The sequence below is a fragment of the Meriones unguiculatus genome, chromosome 3 (genome assembly GCF_030254825.1).
Source record: "Meriones unguiculatus strain TT.TT164.6M chromosome 3, Bangor_MerUng_6.1, whole genome shotgun sequence".
Lineage (NCBI taxonomy): Eukaryota > Metazoa > Chordata > Mammalia > Rodentia > Muridae > Meriones > Meriones unguiculatus.
In genome coordinates this window covers 40,068,724-40,079,112 of record NC_083351.1, presented here as the reverse complement: position 1 = coordinate 40,079,112, position 10,389 = coordinate 40,068,724, and the positions used below count along the sequence as shown (strand labels likewise).

The window sequence follows — 10,389 nt, the reverse complement described above, 5'->3', positions numbered from 1 at the left end:
TTGATTTTACGCAGGCTTGCGCACACTGCCACAGTCTCTCTGAGTTCATATTGCATCAGTCCTGCCATATCTGGAAGACACTATTTCCTTGGTGTCATCCATCACCTCTGGATCTTACAATCTTTTTGCCTCCTTTTCCACAAAGCTCCCTAAGCCTTGAAGAAAGCTTTGATGAAAACATTCCACTTAAGACTTAGTTCTCCAAAGTCTTCCTCTCCATATATTGTCCAGTTTGGAGTCTCTGTGTTTAGTTTCCAGCTATGACAAAAAGGTTCTCTGATAAAGGCTAAACAAGGTCCTGATGTATGAGCTAGCAGTTTGTCGTTTTGAGTAATTTTGTTGGATGTTCCTTTTCTTAGGTCTCAATTCTTGGCCAATTTATCAGCGTCAGGCATGGGTTCTATCTCATGGAGTGGGCTTAAATACAATCAGAAAGTGGTTAGACTCTCCCATCACATTTATGCCACTATTGTACCAGTATACCTCATAGGCATGTCACTGTTGTTGGTCACAGGGGTTGCAGCTGGGAGATAAAGCACCAGTACTGTGCAGAGTACATTTTGATACCATAAACATTAGTCAGTAGGCATAAAGCTTCTAGTTATGCACCATGTTGACTTCCTGGTGTTACATGACACATTTAAGTGTTGTCTCAACAATAAGGCCTTACTACCAGGTTTTATAATTAGCGCTTTAATGTAAGTAAAATATACCATATAAAAGTATACTATATAAAAGTATTTTTATCTATGGATAAAATTGTGTTTTGAAATACAATCTGATGTTTTTCTTCTTGATAATTAATTTGAATTATGCAGCCATCCTATAATCAAAAGCAGATGAACAAATGAGGCTTATTACTTAATAGGATGACAGAGTGGATAGGACTTATTTCTTGACACATGGCTCTTGAGTGGACTGTTACATTTGTAATAGAGGTAAATATTCTAGAAGGCCACATTTTCAAAACCCAAGCTTGAGAAAGAACTTTCTATTTTTACCTTAGAATTGTAAAATGATGGAGGATCTGGTACTCAACATTTGAGGAATAAAAGTGTGTTTCATTCAGAGATGGTCTTAGAAAATTTGTGTGATGGTAGAAGAGTGGACAAAAAGAATAAAAATGCTAACAGCTGACAGGACCCGGATGGAACAAGAACTCCACAATTAGACCAATAGAGTCAACTAACCTAGGCCCATGGAGGCTCACAGAGACTGAAGTACCAACTACAAAGTTTGCATGGACTGGACCTAGGCCCCTGACACATACGTAACTAATGGACATATTGGTCTTCATGTGAGTTCACTAGCAAGTGGAGCAGGGACTGTCTCTAACATGGACTCTGCTACCTGCAGTTGGATCACTTTCCTCTAGTGGGGCTCCCTTGTCTGGCCTCAGTGCAACTTCACGAGCCAGGGTAGGTTGGTACTAGAGGAGGCTTCTATTTTCTGAGGAGAAGGGAAGAGGGGAAAAGGGAAGAAGGTGGGAGAGTAGTACTCGAGGAGAGAGGAGGGAAGTGACTGCGATTTGGATGTAAAGTGAATAAATAAATTGATTTAATTTTAATAGAGAGAGAAAAAAGATGTCTATAACATTTTGCAATGAGCCTCTGCAAAATGTACCAACTCTGCACTTTGTGGGAGTTCATGGTGAATAAGTTTCAAGGTAGACCACATAATCTACCTCCTTGTACACATACCCTTAAATGACCTCTCTCTTTGAGTGGAGTCAGCATGCATGACTGGCTTCTTACCAGTAGAACATGGCGAATTAACATGATGTATCTTTCGAGAGTATGTTGTTTCATGGCTAAGATTATTCCACTACTGTGATGATATTATTTTGTTTGGGGCAGGGTCATAAAACAAGTGGCCATGTTGAATATGTCAACCTCATAAGAAAATACATGTGGCTTCTAGTAATTACTGGTGGTCTCTGGGCTCTGACGGAAGCCAACAATCAAGAGCCAGCAAAAGCCAAGAAACAGAATTCTGCCAACACTTAATGAGATTGGGAGTAGATTCTGCCCCTGTCAGACTTCCAGATGAGCCAGGTCAACAGATGGGTGAGGTTTGAGAAGATAGAAGGCATAGGCATCCTGGCCACCAAAATTGTAAGATGCTATGCATGTGTTCATTTAGGTTACCATGTTTAAATAATTTTACTTTATTCTTGAGAATTCCATGCATGCATTCAGTGAAATATTATACATGCCCTAAAATATCCCAACTTTCTCTATAGCATTTCAGCATGCCCTCCTGTCAACACCACCTGCACTCTCACTCTTCACCAAGTATTATTTAGTGCTGTACATATGTGAATAGGTGTGGGGCCACCCACTGGAACTTGGAAAACCTAAATACAATACTCTCAGAAGAAGAATGATTGTTCTCCCCCAGCAGCTACACCTGCAACTATCTCCTCAGAAGGATTGTGGCCTAGAAAGCACCTCCCCTATCTATGCTGGAATATTGGCTGGCTTGATCTTGTACAAGTAACCACAGCTGCTGAGTTCATAAATCCAAAAGCCATGTCATGTCCAGAAGACAGCACTGCACAGTACTCTTCCCCACCCCCCAGATCTTATATTCTTTCAGCCTCCTCTTTCATGACAGGCTGATAATTTTTTTTATAATTGGTCATCAACCTCAATGAAAAGGTAACAGAAGGTTGATATCCATGTAGAAGAAAGAGATGAATACCCAAATGGGTGACAAGGATTTTCCATCAGAAACAACTTTTGTCTAGCACATTGTATGAGAGCCTATTAGACTGAAAGACATGGGAAAGGCCTCAAGTCTGAAGTTGTCTTAACCATGAAAAGAGCTGACGGTAGTGTCTAGACAGAGAACTTGGGACAGAGTCCTCAATTTCCACTCAGCCAAAGTTTGATGAGGTGAGTCTCAGAAAAAAAAGTGAGTAACAGAGCCAATGACTTGAAGGACCCTGGAGGGTGAAGACCTTAAAGCTTCCACAGAAGATACAGGGCAGCATCAGAAGCTGTCAGTAGAGGCCACCACAGAGGCAACTGCCCACAGAGCTGGCTTCCCTCTCTAATGCCAGAACAATTTATAAGGTCACATTTTGGAAAAGGAGAGCTAGAGAGAAGGAGAAAGAATTCTGTAGCACTAAGCTTAACCAATCAAAGCAGACCCCATCAAACAGCCTATTTAAGTTTCTACTATCAGTGAAACCAGAAAACTGAAAAAAAAAAGTTAATTCAGTTTTCGTTACAGAAAAGTGAAGTAACATTTCTGCAGTTCAAAGTACTTCTCACCTGGTGCATATCTGATTTGGGAACCATTATTTTTACTGTGAGAAAAAATTAAACATTCATGTATGTGTGCATATAGTAATAACCTATTTAGCCTCTGTCTTATCAGGCTGCCATCCCTTTTTCTGATTTCTATCAGAAATTATATTTTTAAGTGATCTAACATTTTCTCATTGGTTTCTTGTATTTAAATACATGTAAAGAACTCAATTAAAACCAATAAAGCTTTTTCATCTCAAATATTTCTCATATCTCTTTAATCTGCTTTGTTGGGGCAGTTAAGTTCCCCAACACTTATTAAGTCTCATTTATTTCTTTTTTTCTTTTTGTGACAATGTCTCACATTGTAAACTAAGCTAGTCTGGAACTTATTGCATAGCTCAGGCTGGCCTCAAACAGCAATCTTCCTGCTTTAGCCTCTCGAGTTTTGAGACTGCAGGTCTCATCCACCACACTTGGTTTCAGTTACAAATTTTGCGGTCTATGCAAAATATCTTCCATGGCTCTAACGCAGAGTAAATTTACTTTCTACAAGTGCATGTCAGCAGTTATTAAACTACAAGCTTGCCTGGCCCTTTCCTACCCAGGGTTGGCTCTGCCTACTAAAGCAAAGTTGAATTTGAAGTCCTCATCCTCCTGTCAGCTCTCTTGTATCTGTTCTCTGGGGGACTCGTGACAGAGAATCCAGAAGAAAGGTAAATATAAAAATTTTAAGGCCACAGGCTATGTCTGGGAAATCTTTAAATAGGGAAAGGTCTGAAAACTTTGAGACTAGTTCAGGAACAAAAAGTATGTGGAAGCAGTAGTGATAAATAAGAAAAGGAATGAGAAAATATATTTAAATATTACTAAGCTTTATCTTTGCTCCTACTTTTTGAAACAAACACAATACTAATGTCATTGGCTTTAAGACTGGCTTTATGCTTATCTTAAGGTAGTTCTACTGATTCTGGACATTGTATAAGTCAACAGGTTTGCTTCTGATGTGAAACAATGACTGATTTTTATTTCTTGATGGTTTGTAATCTCTGTTATACTCAATTTTATGGAAATTGACCCAAACTACTTGACTTGTTTTGAAATATTTTATCTAAAAGAGTGGACAGGATGCATCTCATGAAAGTTTCTCTACAACTCCATCCATATGCATTGCTCACTTTCTTCCATAATACAGAATCTCAAAGTCTTAGAGACAAAAAAAAATCTCTTTCTCTCTCCACCGTTGTTCACTGGAATCAGTTGGACTTGTCTGCTACATTTAGATTTAAGTGTAGTTTTGTTGTTGTTGTTGTTAATTTCTCTTCATGGTTATTGGGATGGCAACAAGCTAAAGAATAGTTTCCACTGGGAAAAAAAAGAAAGAAAAAGACAGAAGTTCTATAAAGCCAAAACACTACATGTGCATTTACATCCACTAAAATCCATTGATCCAAGCCTTGAGTTTGCTGGCTAAGTGTTGTATAACAATCTCCTTTAAAGTTAAAACTCTCCAAATTGAAAGGAAGCTCATTGAGACACAAAATGTTAAAGAAGGCTGGGGTGAAATAGCAGCATGTTCTAAGGAGAGGTGAAAACATTCCAACCTGCAGAGATTTTACAGTTCATGAAGAAAACAACTCATAGTCCTCAGGCAGTCCCTAAAACTTACCAAATACACTAGACCTCCCCCTCTCCAAGAGTATATTTTTAGTAAGGACTGTTGAGATACACTTTCAGACCAGCCAAGCCATTTGAAAGAGACAAAGACCTACCAGGCTGCTTAGGAGACTCTCAGACATGCTGAGCTACTTGAAAATAGCATATCTGCCAATCTCCCTAGGAGAGCTTGACCACCTGAGTTGCCTGAAAGGGACACACTTCAGTCTAGTCAAGCTGTCTGAAAGTGATGTTCTGAGCTCCCAGTTTTCAGCTATTCCTGAGCTGTCACCCATTGTGTCACCTGGGCTAGGATTTTGGCGATGAGTTTGTCTTTGAGTTATTTCTGCTCCTACAAGTAGCCCCTCACCCATGCTTCTGTGTAACCACAATAAAACTCATTAGTTCACCAACATGGATTTCCATTGTATCCTTACTTTGGTCTATGTCTAGGGTCATTTCTTCTCAGCATTCCAAGTCAAGAACTGGAGATACACATACATTATAGCATATAGTCATTTTTCCACGAGAAATAATAAAAAACTGAGACTAGTAACTCAATCTGAACATACTGCTAAATTATTGCATTTGTTTTATACCTGTTGTCTTAGTCACTATTCTATTGCTGTGAAGAGACACTATGACCACAGCAGCTTTTACAGTAGAAAGCATTTAATTGAGTGCCTGCTCACAGTTTCAGAAGCTGAGAGTGGATCAACTTGATCTGCAGGCAAAGAGAGATAAATTCTGGGTTTGGGATGGACTTTTAAAACCTCAGCCCACCCCCAGTGACACACTTCCTCCAACAAAACCACACCCTTAACACTTTTAATCCTTTCAAATAGTGACTCTCTGTGGTGACAGAGCATTCAAATAGATGAGCATATGGGGGCCATTCTTGTTCAAATCACCATACCTGTATTGAATTTTACACTTTCATACATTAATGCTTGCTAAAGAGTTTCTTAATAAATTCAAAAGTTCCAATGTGACTTATCATGATTTATAACCCTGTGAAAATATAGCCAAAAGCTAATTTTATTACTTTAAACCACATTCCTTTTCTAGGAAGATGCACAAGCCATGGTAACATTTCAAAATGAATGTTACAAATACATAGATTTGCTAGTCACATAAGAACTAGATGCAAATATCTATAGATGTTCTCCTTTGCCTAGTAGACCACATACTTATCTATACCTGCACTACTCACTCATATGACACCTTGTATCTATTCCTAGCAACCCACTTTTGGAGTTAAAAGAATGTGCTTTGGCACTGGAAAAGATACCAGCTTCAAAGAAAACATAATAGCAAATTTAAACCCTATGATGGAGAGGATGATAAGCCACAAAAATCACAGTTTGATTTTAAAAACAGCAGGGAGTAAAGAGCCTAAAAGAATACACTGGAATAGCTGATATGATAGAAAATGAAGATTGCTTTTGCCAAAGACCATTTTCCAAACTTACAGAAACATGACAGTCTACCCATTAGAAGATGGGGGACTTTCAGGAGAAAATCTACCAAGTCCAGAGGAATCTGCAAGTCTTCCATTTAAAAAAAAAAGCATGAATAATGGTTAAGGCAGAGATGACTGTTATAAACAAATATAAGTGGTGAATGCTTTCAAAAGAAGAAAAATGCTTAGCCCTCATCTTAACAGCATTAACTGTCAGAACAAAGCAGAAGTCTTTCTGAGAAGCAGATAAGAGAAGAAATGTGAATGGCCCTTACGCCTTCATGTCAATGGTAGGAGCAGTATTGTTCCCATGCTCTCACTGCTATGGAAGAAGCATGGTTTTAGTTTAGTATCTGCTGTTAGCTATGGAATCCTCGCCTTTCACTTACAGAATCTGCCTGAGGCATCAGTTACTCATAACAAATTTAAAACTATCTAAATGCATTAATATGTTTACTCTCTTTTTACGTAGAGACAATGTGGCTGGGAGTGAGGGACAATCTGCAAAATAATGTTTAGAGCTTTTCAAAAGGGAGTTAACATCCTATTTCAGAACACTACAAATAGTATTGTTGTTTACATCTTACTTCATCCAAATCAGTCTCTTTAGACTTGTGTTCTGTTTTTTTGTTTTGTTTTGTTTTGTTAGCCTTCAAATGTATTTTAATAAGGTGATGCTGCATCAGTGCTCCATTTCTCAGAAAACTTGAAACTGAAGATATCAGGAACAAATCATAGTACACCAATAAAAAAAATGCACAGTGTAGCTACCTAAGATAGGCAAGGCTTAGAGTAATTGTCAGACCTTCAACACACAGCAACCCTGTTCCCAGGATTGTAATAGGCCTATATAGAAAAGCTGTGAACAGCAACATTGTAGACACAAAAAGTCCTTCATTCTTGAATAGTCCTTACCCAAGAAAAAGAAGAAGGCGAGGTAACATAAGCTGTTTTTAATGATACAGTAAAATGAAAACCTCTAAGAGAAATTGTCTTCCTTATGACATGAAGGGGTCGTATATGAGATATAACAGAACTGTATGCATGCTGTAACCTGTGTGGACATTTGTCTGAACTCTCACCTGGGAGTGGAGGATGTTTAAGGTTTGTGGTATTTATGGCAGTGTCTCTGGGGTTGAGGGAAATAAAATTGGAATAGATGGAGAAAGAAAAGAAAAGAGAGAGAGAGAGAGAGAGAAAATAGGAATGATCACATTAATGGAGTCCATTTTTCTATGGTTCTCCAGGCCCTCAGCTATCCATACACTTCGGGAATGCACCAGACTTAATAAAGCAATATACCAGACTTTGATTTGTTGAATACCACCCCTCCCTTGCCCTCTGCCTCCAAGCATACTCCCTAGAGTAGCACAGGCAGGGAAGACCTAGCTATTGGGAAGGATTTCTAACACCTTTCCAGACTGGAATTCTGGCTAGTCCATTAAGAGATCTTCTTTTAAGGGCTGGGAAATTAGATATTGAAACTTTATTTAACATTGGCGGCATTTATTTGGAGCAAAATTCAGCTCCCGGAGCTGGACGGTTGAACACAAGAGGAGCTACACCAATTGTTTCAATTCCTTTCATTGTAGCAGCATGACTGAGACATTCAGCTGTTGGTGGGGTCAACCCCAGAGTTCCATCTGGCATCATAGCGGCGGGTCGTAGAGGAGCTGGCACAGGAGCAGAGAGCATGGCGCCTCTACTGTTCATGTCTGTAAGTACTTCCTTCCCATAGTCATTTGACCCATCGTATATCTTGTTCTCTCACATCGGGGAAGGTTCCCTTGAATCCTTCCTGCTGTCGTCACATCGTTCCTTCTTGTTGCCACCACGTCACTTCTTCCTCAGAGTGCCTGCGCTCCTACTCCTGACTGAACTCTAGCTGTTTTCATTTCTGAACCTCTTGGTTATTGACACCTAATCAAATCCGGCCTCATTCGCATAACCTGATGCTCATGGAGTGCTACCTCCATCTGCTTCCCCAGCCACTCATGACCCTCCTTGATATTTCGGTCCACTTGATCCTGCTGTTGCCTCTCAGTCTCAATGAGTGCCTTCCAACGCAAGGCATACTCATACTCAAAAGACGGAGGGTATGCAAACCCAGTGGCTGCTCTTACTCCTTGTGAAGTTGCTGCGTTTTTTCCTATCCAGCTTCTCTGGAAGGCCCTCTTCATCATCCAACTGGTCCCTAGGCTCCACTGTCACAGGCTGAGAAAATGTGGTTAGCAAGAAGAACCCTTCACTGCATCTGTCAGAGCTTTCTGAGCAGCTGGCTTCACTGAGAACTCGACAATGCCCTTTCCTGAGGGCCTTCCTCGGTCCTCCACAATGACCGCAGCCCTCTCCACCTGGCCAAACAGAAAAGGCTTCCTCCAGCAGTTCGTTGGACACATACTGCGAAAGGTTGCGGACTGTATGGGATGCACTGTGACAGGCAAAGCTTACACGCTGCTGCTTTCCTCGGAGCACATTGTCCAGCTCCACTCTGGCAATTTCTGCTAGGGTTCATGCTTCCAAGTGAAGAAAGCCAAAGCCTTTCTCCTTAAGAACAAAAGCTTCTTTGTCTTCCTCTGTGGGCTGGTAAGGCTTCTCCCCCCTCAGGTGGAGGTGATCAAAGAGCCAGCCCATGAAATCATGTCAGAGATGGTCCCTGTTCCTATTATTGGGGAACCCTCTTGGACACTGAGCTTGCAATGGGCTACTTCTGTGTAGGGTTTCTAAGTTATCTCCATGCATGGTCCTTGTTTGGAGTATCAGTCTCAGAAAAGACCCTTGTGCCCAGATTTTTTGGTTCTGTTGCTCTCCTTGTGGAGCTCCTGTCCTCTCCAAGTTTTACTCTCTCCCCCTTCTTTCGTAAGATTCCCTGCACTCTGCAAAAAGTTTGGCTATGAATCTTAGCATATGTTTTGATACCCTGCTGTGTAGAGTCTTTCAGAGGCCCTCTGTGATAGGCTCCTGAAGAGACCTGATAGACTAGGGTCAGAAGGAAACGGAGGACCTGCCCTATCATTGGACTGGGAGAGGGACATAGGAGAAGAGGGAGGAAGGAATGGCTGGGTGAAGGTCTTCTCTACTGGTTTCCTAAAATTCTTTAGATCCATAGTCAAGCCTTCATTCTGGGTTCTGGCCTGTTGGCCATTGGTGGGAGTGCTTGCTGCTGCTGCTGCTGCTGCTGCTGCTGCTGCTGCTGCTGCTGCTGCTGCTGCTGTTGCTGCAGCAGTGGAGGTGGTGGTGGCAGAGGCTGGTGGTGATGGTGATGATGGTGCTGATGGTGCTTCCTAGAAATGTGGTTCTGCTTCTCCAGACTCAAGGCTTTATTACTCTGCATTTCTGCTCCCTTGACTTTGATTTGAACATGGCAAAGCATATGTCTCTCTAACCTCAACTTCCTCTGCCCACAGTTCTTTGCTCAGAATAAGTGCAATTCTGCAAGGTCTCCACCATCTGGAGAAAATCTAGACTTGCTTCTTAATGGGAGACAACATTTTCCCATTGAGTCTTGGTAGAGTTCCATATGATCATAAGCAATTAGCTACAGACTGCTATTAAGTCACTCTGGTTCAGGCTCCTCTCCACTGTAGGTATTGCAATGGAGGAACTGCTGTATGTGTACTGAGGGCAGATTGAGTTTTAATCCCAATGACAGCACCCCACAGTAAAATGTACAGAGTTTCACATTCAGAGACAATTCATTCACATTCTGCAACAGTATCTATAAAACTGAACTTTATTTCAAAGAGCACTTCAGACCTCAGAAGATTAGACACACTGATGAGATTTCCATCCTGCATCAACCCAGAAATGACATGAGGGACAGCTCTGTGAAGCCAAAGTCCATTCATCATGCACACCTGGAGCTCCTAGTGCCTGTCTGTGTGGTATTAAGCAGTAAGAAAAATATTCCCAATGTCTCCATACATTTTTAAGGTTTTAAAGTATTCATGTCTACGTTCTGATAAATAATGTCTCCATAGTTATAGCTATCCCAGTATTCCAGTAAGGCAATTGTCC

The 10,389-nt window shown here is 40.9% G+C and overlaps 1 pseudogene; it reads right to left on the bottom strand.

The window, feature by feature from the left end:
• Window positions 1-7,862: 7,862 nt before the first annotated feature.
• Window positions 7,863-9,706, bottom strand: LOC110561323 (non-POU domain-containing octamer-binding protein-like; annotated as a pseudogene).
• Window positions 9,707-10,389: the final 683 nt, after the last annotated feature.